Source organism: Triticum aestivum, chromosome 6D, assembly GCF_018294505.1.
Source record: "Triticum aestivum cultivar Chinese Spring chromosome 6D, IWGSC CS RefSeq v2.1, whole genome shotgun sequence".
NCBI classification, from domain to species: domain Eukaryota; kingdom Viridiplantae; phylum Streptophyta; class Magnoliopsida; order Poales; family Poaceae; genus Triticum; species Triticum aestivum.
The window spans coordinates 240,494,892-240,519,534 of NC_057811.1; positions in this window are offsets into that span (position 1 = coordinate 240,494,892).

Genomic DNA, 24,643 nt, shown 5'->3' on the forward strand with positions numbered 1-24,643 from the left:
ACACTTATTACATCGATAGTCTCCAAAGAGAACTTATTACAATAAATATGGCTTAAGGCCATCTAAATAAGATAACAGCGGAAGGCTTAGAAGAGAAAGTGAGTCCATCAACTCCAACGGCATAGCTAAGTGCACGACAACGGCCTAGCGAACCTTAGTCCTCATCTGAAAAGTCTGCAACATGATACGTTGCAGCCCGAAAACGGGTCAGCACATGGAATATGCTGGCAATGTAACATAGTAGAATAATGAACAGATAAAGGCTATCACTATATGCATATAGGGCTGGTGGAGGCTCTATGGTTAATATGTTTTTGCAAAAAGCAAATTTTTCCCTACAACAAAGGAATATATTTTAGTTAACTATCATGGTAGTTGAAACATCATTGAGAAGGTTCCTCCAACTCAATCCCAATTAAAAGTAATTATCAACCCAACAAAATTAATTTAGAGTGATGAGATCCATATGATAATCCAAGAACCAGATACTCAAGATGTCCATAACCGGGGACACGGCTAACCATGATTAGTTTGTACACTCTGCAGAGGTTTGCGCACTTTTCCCCACAAGACTCGATCTCCTCCGTTGGATTTCTCCCACTACACGGTGTTTGAGAAACGGATGACCGAGACACAGTCTTTCAGAAACATTAACTCTAACCCCGGGTGGACAGTTACACCTACTTTCCCTCTACATCTGCTAGCCCACCACTAGAAGAGGTCATGCAACGTACTCAACTATGCTAGAGCCCATAATAGCTTGTGGCTGCACACGAAAGTTTCTAGCATGAATAATCTTATGATCCCTTTGAGCCTGGGTGGCGGACCTTAGGATGATCACACGGGTACTCCGAGATATCGTAGGACAACACTGGATTCTCCAGGTGCCCACAAGCAATCCACCCAGATGTGTATTAAAGTTGCCACCTTAAGTTAACCATTAATTAACAACTCACATCTGTCTTGGATCTCTGAAACCAAACCACGTCTACGAGCATAGCATGGCAATATAAGCGTACGTTGAAAAATAACTCCCAAGGGTTTGATAATAAACAGGGCAATAGGTTCTACCTCATCAACTACTTCCCAATACCCACAAGTTAAACACTTCCTAATCATGCAATGTTTGAGGATTGGAACTAATGCATAAAAACTGGGTATGAAAGAAGTATATGACCAATGTGTTACTTGCCTTGCTGACGATCCGCAAAACCTAGTGGCTCGTAGTAGCACGCTTCGCACTCCGGGAATTCTATCGCAAACAAACAATAGCATACATAAGCACTCAAGCAATGAGGCACGGAAAACTCAAATGAGAAGATCTAACCAGAAAGTTCAGATGAAGAACTCCGGTTTGCAAAAAGAATCAAATCAAACGGAGCAACGAAACTCAAACTACGAAAGAAATAAGATGCGATTACTAATCTGGACTAAAGTCAAATTTTATTGTATCAAAATCTTGTTCAAGTTGGTTAAAGAGAAAGAGAACTTCGAGACGAAGATCTAGGCGCTTGAATCGCCTGATTTCGATAAACGAGCGAAAAGATAAACTAAAACGAAAATCAGGGCAGAAATCGCGATCGAAAATAATCGCGGAAAACCCTGGAAAAAGAAAAACCGACGAACAAGCTAACGAACGAACGTTCGCTGTCTGCGGCTAACGGGCGAACAACGTTCGTTAAAACGAACGTACGGACGAACGTCCGCTATTTAACCGAACCGAGAAAACCAAACAAAACCGATTCTAAAAAAAACGAGATTAGGTTTTCGAAATAAAAACCGAGCGGTTTTTAAGAAAAACCGGCAGCTACCTTGTGGAACGGGATGGCGGCGGCAGGTCGGGGCGGCGGCGGCTTAGGGTTAGGGTTTGGGCGCGGGGCGGCGGTTGGGCTCGGGTGGGCTGCAGGGTCGGGGGAGGGGGGCTTATAAAGGGCCGGCCTGGGGAGTCCTGGCCAGTTACGGCCCGGAGTCGGTTAGAACTTTTTTTCTTTTTTTTAGAAAATATTCCGTCGCGCAGAAAAATGATTAAAAGAAATACTAAACGGACTCCAAAAATCCTGAAATAAATTTTCCCCGTCCTCTAAAAATATAGCGGACAAAGTGAACATTTATTTGGGCCTCTAATGTAATTTTGAAAAACGCATATTTTTCCTAATTCAAATAAAATAGCGATAAAATCCAAATAAAATATAATAACTGATTTTAATATTTTCCTCCAATATTTCCTTTATTTTGGAGAAGTCATATTATCTCCCCTCATATTTTTAGTATGAAATATTTTCGGAGAGAAAAATTATTAAAACCAAAATGATCTTTGTTTCGATATTTGGGAAAAATTCAAATATGAGAACTAGGAAATCCCCAACTCTCTCTGAGGGTCCTTGAGTTGCTTAGGATTTCGAGGATCGCAAGACGAAATGCAATAAAGTATGATATGCACGAATGACCTATGTATAACATTCCAAATTGAAAATTTGGGATGTTACACAGGTATTGGCTTTTCGACTCATTCTGGCCGAAGTTGGTTGCTCCCCTTGTGATGTTTGTGTCTTATTCCAATGTTTGGTCTTCCTAATGCTCTCCTTGATCTTACGAAGAGCGGCTTCTCTGGTTTAGTTGTATATGGGACTTGGCACTTGATGTGAGAGTTGCAGCGCGCCTGTGCATAAGTTAGGGCGGCAAACACCCATGTTTGTTGCACTGACAACCTGCTTCTTCCAGGCCGCATCAAAACCCTTCCTGCGCAAGGCTTAATGTAAGAATGACACTTGACTTTATCATATGCCGTCTCCAAATCCACTTTGAATACTACTCCATCTAGTTTTTTCCGAACGAATTTCTTGAAACATTTCATGTAGAATGACCACTCCCTCAAGGATATGTCATTCAGACATGAAAGATGTTTGAGTCAGCTGAACCACATTTATGTGTCATTTGAGTGAGGCGATTAGTCCCAACTTTAGTGAATATCTTGAAGTTCATATTAAGCAAATATGTCAGTGTGAACTGCTCAATGCGAACCGCCTCCTTCTTCTTTGGCAACAACGTAATTGTTCCAATGTTCAGTTTAAATAACTACAAATGGCCATTGAACAGATCATGGAACATTGGCATTAGATCAGCTTTTATTATATCTCAGCATCTCTTATAAAATTCAACTGGAAAGCCATCTGGACCAGCTACCTTATTATTCTGCATTTGCATAATTGCCTCAAAAGCCTCCTTCTCAGTGAATGGAGCATTGAGTACCTCATTTTCATCTTTCCTCAATTGTGCTATATCCTCAACCATCTCTTCATTGAGTGACATAATTCTCTACTCGTGCCCCAAACAGCTTTTTATAGAAGCTGGAGATATACAACTTTAGGTTCTCATGCCATATAATTGTAGTCTCGTCCTATTCAAGTTGGATGATCTTTTTTCCCTATGTTTCCCATTCACAATCATGCGGAAAAATGGAATATTATTATTCCCTTGAATCACCTGACGCACTTTAGCTCTAAGTGCCCATTTGATCTCTTCTTATCTAGGAAGCTTCACCAGACCGACCCAGCCTCTCGTTTAGCTACTTGTTTGCTTATGTGAAGTGAATTAGTACCAGCTTTTAAATCGAGAACATTAATGATATTAAGTAGCCTTTCTTTCTGCTGCTTGCAGATACCACTTTCATTCTTAGCGCACCCCCTCAAGAAATGTCTCAGATGTTTAACCTTAAATTGCCATCTGTCGATGTTCAATTCTCCCCTCTACTCTGTAGCCCTTTCCCTGGCTATCAAAGCAAGGAAGTTCTCCCTTTCAAACAATGGTAGTTCAAAGCAGAATATATCTTTGTGGCCGTGGTGACCGCCTCATTCGAATCAACAAGCAGTGGTGTGTGAAATGATATCTCCCTTTGTAACGCACACCCCATTACCAGAGGAAATTTTTGTTCCCACTCCATGTTGGTTAGCACTCGGTCCAACTTCTCATACGTTAGATTTTCCAAATTATCTACCCAAGTGTATTGCCTGCTTGTGAGTTCAATCTCTCTTAGGTCTAGGCTTTCAATTATAGTGTTGAACATGAATTACCATCTCCCATCAAAGTTGTCATTGTTCTTTTCGTCTCTCCTTATAATAATGTTGAACTCTCCCCCAACTAAAATGGGTAATCGCGTTGTGTAGCTCCGTACATGGCAACCTGTGCCCACCTGAAACCATCAACTTTCGGTTGCACATGAAATTTGACGACGTATTCCCCCAAAAGACATTTATAACCTCAAGCAACTAATAGTTAACCCCAAGTAAGATTCCACGAGACCTTCCCCGGGGCAGGAGGCAATGCCAATCAACATCCAGTTCACCCGAAATCGTGCCAAGGAACTGTGAAGTGAAGTTATCCTGCCCTTTCTTGAGCATCACACGCTTAGCCAAGTCTGCAAGACCTCTACTATTCTGTAATATTCCTCTCATTAGTCATCATGAAATTTTCGTTTGAATTCAATTCTAGCAGTGCGATGCACTACTGAAAGGTTGCATGACTTTCGCATCTGCATTCACTTGGGCTTATCCAATATGACCCCACAGTCCGCATGACTGAGATCGTTACCCAAAGTCTCAACTGGTTGTAGAGGAGCCACCTTCTCGTCTACTTCCAAGGCGTCTCCATCCATAATACTCCATCCGGTCCTTCTTAGTCTGCAAATAAGAATTTTCTGAAGTCAAACTTCATAAAGTTTGGCCATAACTATGTGAAAAATATCAACATCTACAATTCTAAAGTTATACAATATGGAAATTAAAGTCATGATGCAACTAATGGATTGATTTTGCCATGTGAATGGAGGTATTTTTTCTATAAAGTTGGTCAAACTTTATGAGATTTGACTCCAGACAAATCTTATATGCAAATTAAAAAGGACCGGAGGGAGTACTAGTAGGCACTAGGTCCTTGCAAAGGAGTTCCAAACCTTGAACACCCAGCGTGTTGATCTCACTTTCTTCCATAGGTTTAACAACCGCTATATATTCAACCATGTTCATTGCTCTATCTGCCTCTAAGTCAAGTTACTAAGTATGCATCAGTTTCAAAGGAATGCATGGGGCTATATCTTTGGACTAGACCGTAGAATGCTAGAAGAGGGGGAAAGCCTAGCCTATCGAAGACTAGCATATTGAAACATCTTGCCGTATTGGAAGAGTGTATATTAACATATTATAAGTAACAAGCATGTTGTAGTATTAACACCCAGAAATCCTTTCTCGACTCCCTGCAAGAAAGCAATCCTGGAGCCATCATATCCTATTATCATCTCCAGTATCCAGTTCTAGTTGTACAGATTGGGATACAACTCCAAGTTGTCCTGTTACCATGGACACGACTATTCGAATAGATAAACTTCCCTACATGGGTGCACCACATTACGCAACATGCTCAATCATCTCTGGCCGAACACACTTTCCTTGGTCATGCCTGTCCTCGGAAGATCAACACATCGTAGCAGTAGCTAGGCTCAACAAAGAGGGCAGCACGCCGGTCTACATCCTAAGCGCGTAGGGGTCTTGGGCCCATCGCCCTTTGCACTTCTGCATGTTGCATGGGCGGCCTGGAACAGATCCACCCCCTTATACAAGCGCATGTGGTTCCCATCCAACCGGGCGTGCGCCTCTCAATTGCTGACATTTGGAGAGCTTCGGCTGATACATACGATGCCGAGTGCCCATATTTGTTCCCGCGTGGTGGTTAGTGCGTATAGGTTAACAACCAACTCAGATCAGATACCCAATCTCGTTAGTGTCTTGGGAGCGCACGATGACGATCACTGCTCTTGTCGCCCTGTCTCGAGGACTTACAACAAGGGCCATGCCTAGCCCACTCTAGGGTGGTCTACCTGCGTGACCATGCCTAGTAATTATATCATTGGTCCCCTCCAGGCCAACCCGACTATAGTAACATTTGCGGGTACCCCTCGGGTCCGACCCGTCATTAACATGGTTATGTGCTAAAGTCAAATTATTTGTGTGTCCAAAACAACAATGGGGAATCCGAGGAATCGCCCTCAGTGGAATCATCATGGTGAACTTAGGAGGAATCACCCTCGAGGTTCAGACTTGAGGTGTTGGACGACAAAGCCGTATCATGAGTGGTGAAGGAGTAATCACCCTCGATAGACCATGACCGATTAGCTACACTATATATAGAGTTATCATCAGGAGTGCGTTACGAGGTATCACCCTCGGCACTCGATAGTAGCTCTACAGAGTCGTACAACTAAAGGGAGTGAGGTGATGTGTTGGGCCCTAGACGTCGATCATGTTGATCAAGTCATCGGTGATGAAGTAGGGGCAACAGGGACAGGGTGAGGGGTCACTGATGGATCACTAACCAACCTATACTAAGCATGTAAGATAAGCAGGTAAGGTACAAAAGCAGGTTACAAAAGCAAGCTATGCATAAGAATAGGAGCAATCATTCACAGTAGGAAAATCTAATGCAAGCATGAGAGAGAATGTAATGGGCGATATCGGAATGATCAAGGGGGTTTGCTTGCATGGAATCTTTGCAGACAGATAAGGATCCTCGACGATGAAGTAGTCAATCACCAGATCAACAGCGATCTCATGGTCTACTAGAGAAGAAGGGGGAAGAAACAATAAATAACAAGCATACAAATGCAACAGAAAGCATGACATGACAGTAGGCTATGGTAGGGGTGACCTAATGCAGTGCTAAATGTTATAGGTGGAGCGGGAAAATATCCGGGAATATTTTTCTGGCTCCAGCAATTATCGAACAGGCGATCCAGAGGGGAAGGTTTCATGTTTGCAGTGTTAGAGTGGTGTGACAGATGAACGGATTGCATATTCGGATTCGTTGGATTTTTGAGCAACTTTCATATATAAATTATTTTCATCTAAGTTACGGGTTATTTTCTATGATTTATCAAAGTTTAAACCAATTTCTGGAATTGTTTTAATTCGAAAATAAACAGAAAAATACTTTTGCCACCTAGTGCTATTCTAGCCATAGTGTATGACAGTGGGGCCAGTGGGGTTGGGTTGACCCAGTCAACATTTGATTGGTCAACAGAGGAATAGTGTGAGCGGGTCTCGCGTGTCATTGTCACATGTTACGTTAGAATTGTTTTCAATAGATTTTTAAGTTATGGGGCCACTTGTCATAGATTGCTATTTTATCTAACATGTTTAAGCAAGTTTAGTTATGGGGGGGGGACCCACATGTCAATTGCACATTAATCTAATTAATCCACCTATTTTGCCCTAAGACTAATCTATCTCTAATTAAACAGGGATGGGGCCCATCTGGCATAGGCACAACCGGCAGGGGATCTACACACACGCGCAGCAGGCAGTGGCCGACAATGATGCGACCAGGACGAGGCGAGCAGGTTAATTGCAGACAGCAGCGGGGCGCACGATTGGCTGCAGGTAGGTGGCATCAGCGATACAGAGGCAGTGGTGGCAGTAACACTAGGCGGCGGCGGAGGTGGGAGCGGCCAGGTGGAGTGGGCATGGCGGCCCCGGGCGTGGGCGGCTGCGGAGGTGGGCGTTGGCGGCTGTGGCCAGGGCACGGTGGCTGTGGAGGTGGGCGCTGGCGGCGGCAATGGGAATCAACAGCGGCAGTGGTAGCAAGTGATAACCCACAAGTATAGGGGATCAATTGTAGCCTCTTTTGATAAGTAAGAGTGTCAAACCCAACGAGGAGCTAAAGGTAGAACAAATATTCCCTCAAGTTCTATCGACCACCGATACAACTCTAGGCACGCTTAACGTTCGCTTTACGTAAAACTAGTATGAAACTAGAAGTACTTTGTAGTTCTAACGGGATAGGTTTGCAAGAATATAAAGAGCACTCAAATAAAAACTAGGGGCTGTTTAGATAAAGACACAATAAAGTTATTATAGCGAGTATGGAAAAGTGGTGGTAGGAGTTGCGAAATTGTCCCTAAGCAATTGACTACTTTAGTAGACCGATATCAAGTTTTATGTGGGAGAGGCCACTTCTAGCATGTCATCCATGACTTGGAATTCTATGCACTTATGATTGGAACTATTAGCAAGCATCCGCAACTACTAACGATCATTAAGGTAAAACCCAACCATATCATTAAGATATATTGGTCCCCCTTCAATCCCGTATGCATCAATTTCTATGCTAGGTTGAAGCTTCAGTCACTCTTGCCCTCCAATACATAGTACTATCAACATACAACTAAACCTATGGTGTGATCCACGCGCGCGCTCATATGATGGGCACCAAAGGACAGAAACATAACCACAAGCAAATTAAACCAATCATAGCAATTCATCAATTACCGATAAGATAACGAAAATCTACTCAAACATCATAGGATGGCAACACATCATTGGATAATAATATGAAGCATAAAGCACCATGTTCAAGTAGAGGGTACAGCGGGTTGCGGGAGGGTGGACCGCTGTAGATAGATGGGGGAAGGTGATGAAGATGTTGGTGAACATCACGAAGGTGTTGGTGTAGATTGCGGTGATGATGATGGCCCCGGCGGCGTTCCGGTGCCACCGGAAGAGAGGGGGAGAGGGCCCCCCTTCTTCTTCTTCTTCTTCTTCTTCCTTGACCTTCTCCCTAGATGGGAGAAGGGTTTCCCCTCTAGTCCTTGGCTTCCATGGCATGGGAGGGGCAAGAGCCCCTCCGAGATTGGATCTCTCTCTATCGCTCTCTGTTTCTGCGCTCCCAGATTCTAGCCTTTCACCGTTTCTTATATTCCCGGAGATCCGTAACTTCGATTGCGTTGAAATTTGGACACAATTTTTATCCGGATATTAGCTTTCTTGCGGTGAAAGAAGGGCACCAACTGCCTTATGGAGTGGCCATGAGGGCCCAGGGCGCGCCTGACCCCCCGGGGCGCGCCCCTCACCCTCGTGGGCCCCTCGGGGATCGTCTCGTGTTGATTCCACTTCCCAAAATTCACATATATTCCAAAAAAATCTCCATCAGTTTTATCCAGTTTGGACTCCGTTTGATATGGATTTTCTAAGAAACAAAAAAACATGCAACAAACAGGAACTGGCACTGGGCACTGGATCAATATGTTAGTCCCAAAAATAGTATAAAAAGTTGCCAAAAGTATATGAAAGTTGTATAATATTGGCATGGAACAATCAAAAATTATAGATACGATGGAGACGTATCAGCATCCCCAAGCTTAATTCCTGCTCGTCCTCGAGTAGGTAAATGATAAAAAAGATAATTTTTGATGTGGAATGCTACCTAGCATAATCTTGATCATGTAATCTAATCATGGCATGAATATTAAGACACGAGTGATTCAAAGCAATAGTCTATCATTTGACATTAAGACAATAATACTTCAAGCATACTAATAAAGTAATCATGTCTTTTTCAAAATAACATGGCCAAAGAAAGCTTATCCCTACAAAATCACATAGGCTGGCTATGCTCCATCTTCACCACACAAAATATTCAAATCATGCACAACCCCGATGACAAGCCAAGCAATTGTTTCATACTTTTGACGTTCTCAAACCTTTTCAAATTTCACGTAATACATGAGCGTGAGCCATGTACATAGCACTATAGGTGGAATAGAATATGATGGTGAAGGTTGTGTGGAGAAGACAAATAGGAGAAAGTCTCACATCGACGCGGCTAATCAGCGGGCTATGGAGATACCCATCAATTGATGTCAATGTGAGGAGTAGGGATTGCCATGCAACGGATGCACTAGAGCTATAAATGTATGAAAGCTCAACAAAAGAAACTAAGTGGGTGTGCATCCAGCTTGCTTGCTCACGAAGACCTAGGGCATTTGAGGAAGCCCATTGTTGGAATATACAAGCCAAGTTCTATAATGAAAAATTCCCACTAGTATATGAAAGTGACAAAATAAGAGACTCTCTATCATGAAGATCATGGTGCTACTGAAGCACAAGTGTGGAAAAAGGACAGTAGCATTGTCCCTTCTTCTTTTTTGGGGCCTTTCCTTTTTTTATTTGGCCTTTCTCTTTTTTTGGCCTTTCTTTTTTATTTGGCCTTTCTCCCCTTTTTTTCACGGGACAATGCTCTAATAATGATGATCATCACACTTCTATTTACTTACAACTCAATATTACAACTCGATACTAGAACAAAGATATGACTCTATATGAATGCCTCCGGCGGTGTATCGGGATGTGCAATGATCTAGCGTAGCAATGACATCAAAAACGGACAAGCCATGAAAACATCATGCTAGCTATCTTACGATCATGCAAAGCAATGTGAAAATAAATGCTCAAGTCATGTATATGATGATGATGGAAGTTGCATGGCAATATATCTCGGAATGGCTATGGAAATGCCATGATAGGTAGGTATGGTGGCTGTTTTGAGGAAGATATAAGGAGGCTTATGTGTGATAGAGCGTATCATATCACGGGGTTTGGATGCACCGGCGAAGTTTGCACCAACTCTCGAGGTGAGAAAGGGCAATGCACGGTACCGAAGAGGCTAGCAATGATGGAAGGGTGAGAGTGCGTATAATCCATGGACTCAACATTAGTCATAAAGAACTCACATACTTATTGCAAAAATCCATTAGTCATCGAAACAAAGTACTACGCGCATGCTCCTAGGGGGATAAATTGGTAGGAAAAGACCATCGCTCGTCCCCGACCGCCACTCATAAGGAAGACAATCAATAAATACCTCATGCTCCAACTTCGTTACATAACGGGTCACCATACGTGCATGCTACGGGAATCACAAACTTCAACACAAGTATTTCTACAATCCACAACTACCCACTATCATGACTCTAATATCACCATCTTTATATCGCAAAACTATTGCAAGGAATCAAACATATCATATTCAGTGATCTACAAGTTTTATGTAGGATTTTATGACTAACCATGTGAATGACCAATTCCTGTCATCTCTCTAAATAGATATAAGTGAAGCAAGAGAGTTTAATTCTTTATACAAAAGATATGCCCATGCTCTAACAAATATAAGTGAAGCAAAAGAGCATTCTACAAATGGCGGTTTTCTATGTGTAGGGAAACAAGCAATCCATACTTCAAATGATATAAGTGAAGCACATGAAGCATTCTATAAAGCCATACTCAAAAGATATAAGTGAAGTGCAAAGAGCATTCTATAAATCAACCATGGACTATCTCATACCAGCATGGTGCATAAAATAAAAGTGAAAACTAAATGCAAAAGACGCTCCAAGGTTTGCACATATCGCATGAACGAAACGAATCCGAAAACATACCGATACTTGTTGAAGAAAGATGGGATGCCTTCCGGGGCATCCCCAAGCTTAGACGCTTGATTCTCCTTGAATATTTACTTGGGGTGCCTTGGGCATCGCCAATCTTGAGCTCTTGCTTCTCCTCCTTCTCCTCACATCGAGACCTCCTCGATCTTCGAACACTACATCCACACAAAACTCAACAGAAAGCTCGGTAAGATCCGTTAGTATAATAAAGCAAATCACTACTCTAAGTACTGTTGCAAACCAATTCATATTTTGTTTTTGCATTTTAGCTACTGTAATATAAATTTTCCATGGCTTAATCCACTGATAGAAATTGATAGTTTCATCAAAACAAGCAAACTATGCATCAAAAATAGAATCTGTCTTAAACAGGACAGTCTGTAGTAATCTGAACATTCACCATACTTATGGTACTCCAAAAATTCTGAAACAAATAGGAAAAATAAATAATTTGTATAGAAACACAGTGCAAAATGTTTCAGAACCGTTTGACGTTCCAGTAGAAAATGTAAAATCGCGCACTACAGCCAAAGTTTCTGTTTCTGCACCGCACAAACCAACAAGCAACCTAAACATCCCAAAGGCAAACCTTGGCACATTATTATTGTTTTTAAACTTTATAAAAGCACATAACAGAAATAAATGACTCTAAAACTTCTGGGTTGTCTCCCTAGCAGCACTTTCTTTAAAGCCATTAAGCTAGGCATATAGTGCTCAAGTAATGGATCCACCCAGATCCCAAGGTATATCAAAGCCAATTTTAATTAACAATGATTTGTGATTTAGTAGTGAGCACAAAGTAACATATATCATACAACAGCAAAGTCTAACTCTCTTCCTATGCATCGGTATGTCATAAAAGAACAATTCATGTACACATAGTAAAGGCCAATGCATAGTATAAACCGTTTCTTGCATTTTTATCATATGGGAAACATAGAGAGGCGGAGATGTAGCTCCTCTCTCATAATAATTGCAAGTAGGAGCAGCAAGCACATGCATATTATATTCATAAAAATCATCATGTGTAGTAGTAAAATGCAACCCATCAATATAATCCTTAATAAGGGCAAACTTCTCCGATATAGTGTAGTCGGGAGAATTCAAAAATATAATAGGACTATCATGCGTGGGTGCAATAGCAACAATTTCATGTTTAACATAAGGAACTATAGCAAGTTCATTTCCATAAGCATAATTCATATTGGCATCTTGGCCACAAGCATAGCAAGCATCATCAAAAAAGGTATATTTCAAAAGAATCAACGGGATCATAACAATCATCATAGCAATCATCCTTCGGTAAGCACGAAGGGAAATTAAACAATGTATGAGTTGAAGAGTTACTCTCATTAGAAGGTGGGCACGGGTAGCTAGGCCGCTCTTCCTCCTTTTATTCTTCGCTCTCCTCATCATCTTTTTCATCCGATGAGCCCACAGTTTCATTAATTCCTTCTTCCATAGACTCCTGCAAAATATTAGTCTCTTCTTGGACAGCGGAGACTCTCTCAATAAAATCATCAATGTCAGAATTGAATTCATAATTCTCATAGCAATATTTAAGTATAGCAAAATTTTCAGGTCTGTAAACAACATCATCAAGATTTTCACACTCTTTAAACAAAGATTCAATTTCATAAGCACCCATAAAAGCAATGAATTCTTCTGTTTGTTCCACATCATAGTGATCATATATACCATTAGCATAAGAAGCCAAGGTTTCATCATCATTAAATTTGCATGAGAAGGGAAGGTGTGGAGCCTTCATCCTAGAGCAACAAGTATAATCATATCTCAAGCATAGTTGCCTAGCATACCAATACAACATATAAATTTGATCCCATAATAGTTTCCCATTTTGTGTCAAGCGATAATCCCTAAAGTATTCACGTTGATCCAACGTGTCTCCCATAACATAATTGAATGGGGTTTTCTCAGGATTATTAAAGTAGTACATAATATCTTTCACATAATGAGCATCGAGGGTTTTAGGAGGTTCCCCATGTCCATGAGTAGCAAGTAAACCTAATTTTTTTGGTATTTCGTGTTCCATATCCATAACTAAAGATAGAGAACAACTTAGAAAAGCAAATAAAAATTACTTAGTGATAAATCAAACAAGCACACACGAGAATATTCACCCCACGCTATAACTCCCCGGCAACAGCGCCAGAAAAAGGTCTTGATAACCCACAAGTATACGGGATCAATTGTAGCCTCTTTTGATAAGTAAGAGTGTCGAACCCAACGAGGAGCTAAAGGTAGAACAAATATTCCCTCAAGTTCTATTGACCACCGATACAACTCTACGCACGCTTAACGTTCGATTTATCGAAAACAAGTATGAAACTAGAAGTACTTTGTAGGTGTAACGGGATAGGTTTGCAAGAATATAAAGAGCACGCAAATAAAAACTAGGGGCTGTTTAGATAAAGACACAATAAATTTAGTATAGTGATTGCGGAAAAGTGGTGGTAGGAGTTGCGAAATTGTCCCTAAGCAATTGACTACTTTACTAGACCGATAGCAAGTTTTATGTGGGAGAGACCACTACTAGCATGTCATCCCTGACTTGGAATTCTATGCACTTTATGATTGGAACTATTAGCAAGCATCCGCAACTACTAAGGTTCATTAAGATAAAACCCAACCATAGCATTAAGATGTATTGGTCCCCCTTCAATCCCGTATGCATCAATTTCTATGCTAGGTTGAAGCTTCTGCCACTCTTGCCCTCCAATACATAGTCCTATCAACATACAACTAACCCTATGGTGTGATCCACGCACGCGCTCATATGATGGGCACCAAAGGACATCAACATAACCACAAGAAAATTAAACCAATCGTAGCAATTCATCAATTACCAATAGGACAACGAAAATCTACTAAGACATCATAGGATGGCAACACATCATTGGATAATAATATGAAGCATAAAGCACCATGTTCAAGTAGAGGGTACAGTGGGTTGCGGGAGAGTGGACCGCTGTAGATAGATGGGGGAAGGTGATGAAGATGTTGGTGAAGATGACGGAGGTGTTGGTGTAGATTGCGGTGATGATGATGGCCCCGGCGGCGTTCCGGCGCCACCGGAAGAGAGGTGGAGAGGCCCCCCTTCTTCTTCTTCTTCCTTGACCTTCTACCTAGATGGGAGAAGGGTTTCCCCTCTGGTCCTTGGCTTCCATGGCATGGGAGGGGCAAGAGCCCCTCCGAGATTGGATCTGTCTCTCTATCTCTCTCTGTTTCTGCGCTCCCAGATTCTGGCGTTTCACCGTTTCTTATACTCCCGGAGATCCGTAACTCCGATTGGGTTGAAATTTGGACATGATTTTTATCCGGATATTAGCTTTCTTGTGGCGAAAGAAGGGCACCAACCGCCTTACGGAGTGGCCATGAGGGCCCAGGGCGCGCCCCTCACCCTCGTGGGTCCCTCGGGCATCCTCCCGCGTTGATTCCACTTCCCAAAATTCACATATATTCCAAAAAAAATCTTCGTAAGTTTTTTATCCCGTTTGGACTCCGTTTGATATGGATTTTCTGCGAAACAAAAAAACATGCAACAAACAGGAACTGGCACTGGGCACTGTATCAATATGTTAGTCCCAAAAATAGTATAAAAAGTTACCAAAAGTATATGGAAGTTGTATAATATTAGCATGGAACAATCAAAAATTATAGATATGACGGAGACGTATCAGCAAGAAGCAACAACGGTGGCGGCGACAGTAAGAAAGCGGCAGTGGCAGCGGCAACAGCCGGCCGCAGCGTGGCGGCAGTAGGCAAGCGCACGGGCGGGGCTGGCCGCGGGACACGGCCAGGGCACGTCGGCCGCATGCGCTAGGAGCGCGGCCATGGGCGCGGTGACTGCGAGCTCACCTGGAGCTCGAGCGCGGTGGTGCAGCGGCGAACGGCGGTGAATCGAAGGAGCAAGGGGGGAATTGATGGAGGGGCTCACATCGAGCGCTACGGCGAGGTCGGAGGGGTGCGGGGGTGGCCGAGGCGGCGCTAGAGTGTGATACATCTCCGTATTATCTATACTTTTTTATTGTTCCAAGCCAATATTATACAAGTTTCACATACTTTTGGCAACAATTTATATGATTTATTAGACTAACATATTGATTGAGTGCCCAGTGCCAGTTCCTAATTGTTGCATGTTTTTTGTTTTGTAGAATATCCATATCAAACGAAGTCCAAACGCAATGAAAATTTACAGAGAATTATTTTGGAATATATGTGATTTGTGGGAGGTGGAATCAACACAAACGGAGGCCCACGGCCTCCACTACACACCAGGGCGCGACCCAGAGCCCCTGGCGCGTGGTGGTGCCTAGTGGGCACCCCGTAAGTCAGTTGGAGTCGTTCTTTCGCCGCAAGAAAGATAATTTATGGAAACAAATCGTGTAAAAATTTCAGCGCAATCAGTGTTACGAATCTCCGGGAATTTAAGAAACGGTGAAGGGCTGAAAAATAGGAACGCGAAACAGAAGAGAACAGAGAGATAGATCCAATCGAGGAGGGGCTCCTGCCCCTCCACCACCATGGAAGCCATGTAGCAAAGGGAGAACGCTCCTCCCATCTAGGGGGAGGCCAATGAAGAAGGAGGGAGGCTCTCTCCCCCTCTCTCCCGGTGACGCCGGATTGCCGCCGGGGCAAGGATCGTGACGGCGATCTACATCAACAAGCTTGCTAATGTCAACACCAACTTTCTCCCCCTCTATTCAGCGGTGTAACCTCTCCATTCCCGCTGCAATTCTCTACTTAAACATGGTGGTCAATACTGTATATTATTACCCAATGATATGTCGTTATCCTATGATGTTTGAGTAGATCTGTTTTGTCCAATGGGTTGATTGATGACCATGATTGGTTTGAGTTGTATATTTTATTTTGGCCCTGTCCTATGGTGCCCTCCGTGTCGCGCAAATGTGAGGGATCCCCGCTGTAGGGTGTTGCTATATGTTCATGATTCGCTTATGGAGGGTGGCTAGAGTGACAGAAGCTTACGCCTGAGTAAGGGGGTTGTTGTGTATGGGAGTAAAGAGGACTTGATACTTATTGCTATGGTTGGGTTTTACCTTAATGATATTTGGTAGTTGCAAATGCTCGATAGAGTTCCAATCATAAGTGCATATGATCCAAGTACGGAAAGTATCTTAGCTCATGCCTCTCCCTCATATAAAATTGCAATAATGATTACTAGTTTAGTTATCGACCACCTAGGGACAGATAACTTTCTTGTGTGACAAAAACCTTTCTACTGAACAACTAACTTTTATTATCTTGCATTTTATTCGTAGTTTTATTCTCACAAAGTACTTCTAATTTTATTCTTGTTGTAGGCAAAGCAAATGTTAATTGTCTGTAGAGTTGTATCGGTGGTCTATAGAACTTGAAGGGAATATTTGTTCTTCCTTTAGCTCCTCGTTGGGTTCAACACAATCTTATTTATCAAAAAGGCTACAAATGATCCCCTATACTTGTGGGCCATCAAGACCTTTTTGTGGCGCCGTTGCCTGGGAGCAATAGCATGGGGTCAATATTCTCGTGTGCGCTTGTTTGCTTTATCACTAAGTAGTTTTTATTTTCTATTCTAAGTTGTTTTATATCTTTAGTTCTAGACATGGAACACGAAATACCAAGAAAATTAGTTGTACTTGCTAATCATGGAGATGGGGAACCTCCTAAAACCCTCGATGCTCGCTATGTGAAAAATATTATCACTACTTTGATAATCCTTAGAAAATCCCATTCAACTTGATAATGGGAGACACGTTGGATCAACATGAATACTTTAGGGATTATCGCTTGACTCAAAAAGGTAAACTGTAACGGGATCAAATTCATATGTTCCATTGGTATGCTAGGGATCTATGCTTGAGATATGATTATACTTGTTCCTCTAGGATGAAGGCTCCACACCTTCCCTTTTCATGCAAATTTAATGATAATGAAACCTTAGCTTCTTATGCTAATGGTAGATATGATTACTATGATGTGGAACGGATAGAAGAATTTGATGCTTTTAAGGGTGCTTATGAAATTGAATCTTTGTTTGAAAAGTATTAATATTTTGATGATGTTGTTTATAGAACTGCAAATTTTTCTATACTTAAATATTGATATAAAAATTATAAATAGAATACCGATATTGATGTATTTATTGAGAAAGGCTCTGTTGTTGAAGAAGAGACTAATATTTACAAGAATCTATGGAAGAAGAAATTGATGAAACTATGAGCTCATTAGATGAAAAAGATGAGGAGGAGAGCGAAGAACAATAGGAGGAAGAGCAGATTAACTAGCCGTGACCACCTTATAATGAGAGTAACTCTTAGTCCCATACATTGTTTAATTTCCCTTCATGCTTACCGAAGGATGAATGCTATGATCCCTTGGATTCTTTTGAAATATCCCTTTTTGATGAAATTTATGCTTGCTATGCTTGTGGCCAAGATGCCAATATGAATGATGCTTATGGAGATGAACTTACTATAGTTCCTTATGTTAATAATGAAACTGTTGCTATGGCACCCACACATGATAGTCCTATTGTCTTTTTTAATTCTCCAAACTACACTATACCGGAGAAGTTTGCTCTTATTAAGGATTATATTGATTGGTTGCCTTCTACCATTACACATGATGATTTTGATGAATATAATATGCATGTGCTTGCTGCTCCTACTTGCAATTATTATGAGAGAGAAACGACATCTCTATTTCGCTATGTTTCCAATACAATAAAATTGCAAGAAACTGTTTATGCTATGTATTGGCCTTTACTTGATGTGCATGAATTGTTCTTTTATGACATGCCAATGCATAGGAAGAGAGTTAGACTTCGTTGTTGCATGATATATTACTTTGTGCTCACTACTAAATTAAAAATCATTGTTAATTAAAATTTTCCTTGATATACCTAGGGATCTGGGTGGATCGATTACTTGAGCACTTTATGCCTAGCATAATGGCTTTAAAGAAAGCGCTCCCAGGGATACAACCCGGAAGTTTTAGAGAGTCATTTACTTTTGTTGTGTGCTTTTATAAAGTTTAAAAACAAAATAATATAGAGGTGAACCTGTTGGTGCAACAAACATGTGTGTTTGCTGCCCTAACTCGTGCACAGGTGTGTTGCAATTCATGCATCAAGTGACAATCCTTAACAGAAAGCAAGCTAGAGAAGCCGCTCTTTGTGAGATAAAGAAGCGCATTAAGAAGACCAAACCAACTAGAAGATTTCCAGAAAGGCCTCCCTTGCCTGGAAAACAATGCCGGCGGGGTCGAGACTGCGCCTGGATCCGAGAGCTGCCCCGGTAAGGCTCCGGGGCTGGCAAGGCCAAAGCGAGACTCCAAGGCAAAGGCCCGGCAGGCTCCGTGCCGGCAGACTTCTGCTAGGACACCTCCGCTACACCTCATCAAATACTAGTCATTGATCAGTGCGGGGTCAAACCCTCAGGAGATTAGGTGGATCCTCTCATGCACGTGGCAATGCTGGAGAAGAGATTACCTTTAATGACACCCGTCCCAGAGGCATGTCATGCAAATAAAGGTAGTTAGGTAAGCGGTGGAGGAACCTTGTCGGGGCTACCTCTCCGTATGACACTTAGGGTGAATTTAATGCACCTTGTCCTAATTTTCAGAGTTAGGTATGATAGCTCAGTATCAGTCTAATCATCTATAATGACTGTTTTGCCAATGTGGTCGCCCCTTAAGCTATAAAAGGAGGCCCGAGGCAACCTAGCAAAGGATTCGATATTTTGATCCCCTAGCACATGTACGTGCGCAGCCTCTCTCCACGAGGCACCCTTGCCGGGCTTGAGCGCTCCGTGTCTTTGTTTTTCCATCGATCAATCCACCAAAGCAGGAGTTGGCCGTGTTCTAGGATCGGGGTACCCAGACCTGCCTGCCTGCAGCCCAGCGAGTGGCTCCATTGATGGCCCGGTACGGCCCAGCTACAAGGACTCGCAAGAAAGACCTTCGCAAGGGCCCCCGCCTCGCAAGGCGGACGACACCAAGACCTCCTGAGGAGAATCGTGCCGAGCCTACCTCCCGAGGAGCGGAGATATCTATGCAAGCCTCCCACCTCACGAGGCGCGCGATGACGTGAGACATGACGACCGAGGCCAGGAGGGTGCCAGCGGGCACAGAGGAGGACAGTTTCCTCTTCGGTGCTAATGAGGCAAGGACGTCCACGGGTTCCCAAGGAATCCCGCAAAGGTTTCCATTCTAGTGCAACAAGACCAAGACCACGAGCTCGGCAGGACGAATATCATCGCCGAGCCCACCACTGCGTCATGACTAGAAGCTTTGTAGGCGAAGAATACCTTTCGTCAGGATAAGATGTACTCTTGTCCCCTTTCAAATTGGCCATTTTCTAATCCCTTCCCGCCTAAGCTATGAGGGAAGAGCACGAAGGCCACTATAAATATAGGTTAGACTCAACCGTAGAGAAGGACCAGATTCCATCGAATCCTTCGGCCATTGAGCTCTCCCGAGGCAGCTCGCACTTGTACCAGTTCATACCCATCCTACTCGCAGGTAATCCACCACAAAGCAGGAGTAGGGTTTTACACCGCAAGGTGGCCTGAACCTGGGTAAACCACCGTGTCCACTTCTTCTTCTCGCTCGCATGAACTCATCAGAGCCAAGACGTGGGGTGGCGAGCAGTGAGCCGTGGCTAGGCTGGATCCTTTGCACACACCCCAAAGTTCGAACCTTATTGGGTCTGCGGAGCCCCGATCCCGACATTTGGTGCACTAGGTAGGGGCATGCCGAAGTTCTCCGTTTTGCTTCGCTCTATCTCTGCTCCATCGCTCCCATGGTCGACGCCCACCGAGTCCACGCCGACCGCCGGGCCGCCCGCGTCGCTTAAACAGCGCCAGTGGGCCGCGCCCCACATCACTCCGCTTCTCCCGCGGCCAATGCCGCCACCGACCCCAATGCTCACGAGCAGTAGGACTAATCGCTGCCGCCCTCCGTGCAGCGTGATGGCTGCAGCGCCACGCCCTCCATCACCCCAGTCACGGCCTCGTCTTCCCACGTTCGCCGCGGTCCGGCGAACGCGCAGGCGGTGCTCCTCATGGCGCGTGAGCTGTTGCGCTACCATCCTGCCGACGAGGGCTATGATTCCTGGCTTGGTTGCATCACCAAGCTCGTCAACGCTGCTGGTGAGGCCCAGGCCCCTTCCCTCTCGCTCCGTCCCCCCTCGTCTTGTGCGGGGTGACGTGGTACCTGGCGCGCCTCCGCCTCCTCCTCCGCGCAGTGCAAACGCGGAGCCGAGGCGCGACAAGCGTCCACGTGACCTGCCGCGCGGAGCACCGGCGCCAGCCAGGGACAAGGCAAGCTGCCAGGTCATGCATCAGCCGCAGTACGACACGCATGCACTCCCCGCACCTCCGCGTCAGCACCAAGACCGAGCCACTCTAGAAGCTGCCGCGTGTGGGCATCAAGACCGAGCACCCCGCCCACGCGGGCCATGCCCGTGAGCGCGGCGGGCTGCCTTGCTTTCTCTTGTGAGCCGCGTTAAGTTGTCTGGCCAGTCAATTTCAAGCCGAACCTGCCCCCGTGGTACAACGGCGTCCCTGACCCTACATTGTTCCTCCAGCTCTACTCGCTAAGCATCGAGGCAGCCAATGGCAAAGACAAGGTCATGGCGAACTGGTTCCCCATTGCCGTCAAGGATGGTGGGCGCTCCTGGCTCATGCACCTCCCGGAGGGGTCAATCTCTTCTTGGGATGAGCTTCACGAGCGGTTCATCGCCAACTTCCAAGGAACCCGTGATGCGCCCTCACCATCAACGACCTGCGGCGCATGAAGCAGCAGCTGGGCGAGACCCTCCGCAAGTACATTCAGTGGTTCACCATTGTTCGCCTCAAGATCTCGAAGGCCTCGGACGAAACCATCATCTCGACATTCACCGAGGGCGTCACGGACGTCAAGATGAGCGAGGAGCTCGCCATCCACGATGACCTGTGCACGGTGCTGGAGTTGTTCAACCTGGTGGAAAGATGCCCCAGGGCGGAAGAAGGCCGCCTCTCCCTCCTCAAGCACCCAGATGTCGACCCTGAAGACAAGAAGGCCAAGGCCAAGGAAGCAAAACTCAAGGGCCCCAGGGCCCCACCGTGTTTGTAGCAGAGCCTGAGCTGAAGCGCGACCGTGATCGCGACGAGCCCCCCAAGGACACTCGCTCATTCTGCATCCTCCACAACGTGCACACCCACAACACCAATGACTGTCAGGAGCTCAGGGCGCTTCGGGACGAGCGCCTGGGCCGCCTCCTCGAGCGGGGTGACCGTGGCTTTGGATGTGGAGGAGGCCGCTAGGACAACCGCAACCCTCGTCAGGGCTGGCGTGACCAGCCTTGCGAGGGTGACTGGCACGATCAGCCTCGTGAGGCCTGTCCCCAGGGCAAGATCGGTGTCCCTCCATTGCTGCCATCACCAATAAGGAACAACGACAACCATCAAGACGAGGGGCTGGGGACTACTAGGAGCCTCACGCAATCGCTTGCGTCCTCGGTGCAGCTCACGCGCCTGCCTCGAACCGCATCTTCAAGCAGTTCGCTCATGAGGTGAACGCTACCCTCCCGAAGCTTGAAGCTGCGCATCCCCTCAGGTGGTCGCAGTATTCCATCACTTTTGACTCAAAGGACCACTTCAGGTGCGCGGCCACTGTGGGCGCGCTCCCCATGCTGTGCACACCCACCATCAGCAACGTCTTAGTCACCAAGACCCTCATCGATGGCGGTGCCGGCCTCAACGTGCTCTCCGTTGAGACCTTCGAGATGCTTCAGGTGCCCTAAGGCCAGCTCATGCCCACCAGGCCATTCTCGGGGGTGACCGACGGCTCCACCACTCCCCTGGGCCAGGTGCGCCTTCCCGTCACCTTCGGCAAGCGCGACAACTACCACACGGTACTCATCGACTTCACGTGGCCCACATCAGCCTCCAATGCAAAGCCATCCTTGGGTACCCTGCCCTCGCGAAGTTCACGGCGGCTACTCATCATGGCTATGACGTCGTCAAGATGTCCGGATGCAGCGGCATCATCGCGGTTACCTGTGACGAGAAGGACGCGACCTGCTCTTTTGAACAGACCTAGCGCACCGCGGCGGCTAAAAACTCGGACAACGAGGATGGCGTCATGCCTCCCGAAGCCACCCCCGGGAAGAAGAAGCAGCTCCTCCCCAAGAGCCGTCTGCAGGCAAAGAAATCCACTGGCGACTCCTCAGGCCCTACTCCTGTCCCTGGGCATCCCTCCCTTCTGCATAGGATGGCGCACCCGGCGCCTCCCTGAGGATGGGCTCGGGGGCTTCCACCTAGGGGGCCTCTGACCTGACCAGTGCGACGAGGGAGGTGCTCGGGCACCACTTGGAGGTGTGCCTCGGCACGCTTGCACGACCAAGGAGCATGGTGCGAGGCGCCAAGAGCACGAGAATTCATCACCAAGGCGATCGAGGAGCTTCAGGAAGCATAAGCCATGCGCGGGGAGCGTCGCCCCACACGACCCTCCGGCGCAGCTGCCGCGACGCGGGTGACGAGCTGTGTGTCTACGTCAACATCCCGGACCTCAACAGGGCCACTTCGCAGGACCTCTTATGGACGTCTCGTGTCAGCCAGAGTGGGGGTTACCCGTGCAACTAAGTCTGCATGCCATTCGGCCTGCTGAACGTTGGCGCCTCATTCCAGCGTCTGGCACACCATGCTATGGCGTCTTACGAGGCTCAACGCTCGGCGGTCGCGTCTCAGGAGGTCCTGGACCCTCGCGAGCCCCCTGGGCCTCGTGAGCCTCTCGAGCCTCCGGAGCCGCCCGGCGTGTGAGGAGCAACGTCCATGGCGGACTTCATAAACTACACCGACGCTTCTCCAGCATCATTGCCAGGTGACTTTTGGTTTGTTCAATTGAGGGTGCCCCATGGGCTGCATTATCCTCAAGCTATTAGGGCCCGCCCCCGCAGCTGTACTGTTTTGCGCATGTATCAGTACTAGCCTTGGCTTCGATAAAATTTCCTTGGTATTTCAACCTTTGCCACCATAAATGTCGCCGCGCCCTCGCAAGCCTGCCCACGACTGCCTCATGGTTAAGGTGAAGGAAATATGCCCTAGAGGAAATAATAAATTTGTTATTTATATTTCCTTATATCATGATAAATGTTTATTATTCATGCTAGAATTGTATTAACCGGAAACTTAGTACATGTGTGAATACATAGACAAACAGAGTGCCCCTAATATGCCTGTACTTGACTAGCTCGTTAATCAAAGATGGTTAAGTTTCTTGACCATAGACATGTGTTGTCATTTGATGAACGGGATCACATCATTAGAGAATGATGTGATGGACAAGACCCATCCGTTAGCTTAGCATAATGATCGTTTAGTTTTTCTGCTATTGCTTTCTTCATGACTTATACATGTTCCTCAGACTACGAGATTATGCAACTCCCGAATACCGGAGGAACACCTTGTGTGCTATCAAACGTCACAACGTAACTGGGTGATTATAAAGATGCTCTATAGGTGTCTCCGATGGTGTTTGTTGAGTTGGCATAGATCGAGTTTGGATTTGTCACTCCATGTATCGGAGAGGTATCTCTGGGCCCTCTCGGTAATGCACATCACTATGAGCGTTGCAAGCAATGTGACTAATGAGTTAGTCATGGTATGATGCATTATGGAACGAGTAAAGAGACTTGCCGGTAACGAGATTGAACTAGGTATGAGGATACCGACGATCGAATCTCGGGCAAGTAACATACCGATGACAAAGGGAACAACATATGTTGTTATGCGGTTTTACTGATAAAGATCTTCGTAGAGTATGTAGGAGCCAATATGAGCATCCAGGTTCTGCTATTGGTTATTGACCGGAGATGTGTCTCGGTCATGTCTACATAGTTCTCGAACCCGTAGGGTCCACACGCTTAACCTTCGATGATGATTTGTATTATGAGTTATGTGATTTGATGACCGAAGTTTGTTCGGAGTCTCGGATAAGATCACGGACATGACGAGTAGTCTCGAAATGGTCGAGACATAAAGATTGATATATTAGAGGATGTTATTCGGACACCGGATGAGTTCTGAGAGGTGCCGGGTAATTATTGGAGTGCAGGAGGGTTATCGGAACCCCCCGGGGTAACTAATGGGCCTTAGTGGGGAGAGAGAAGGGCCACAAGGGGCTGGCCGCGCACCCTCCCCCTTGGGTCCGAATTGGACTAGGGGAAGGGGGCGGCACCCCCCTTTCCTTCCCTTCTCCCTCTCCCTTCCTTCTCCCCCTTCCTCCAGGTGGAATCCTACTAGGACTTGGAGTCCTAGTAGGACTCCTTTCTCCTGGCGCGCCCTATAGGGGCCGGCCGGCCTCCCGCTCCCC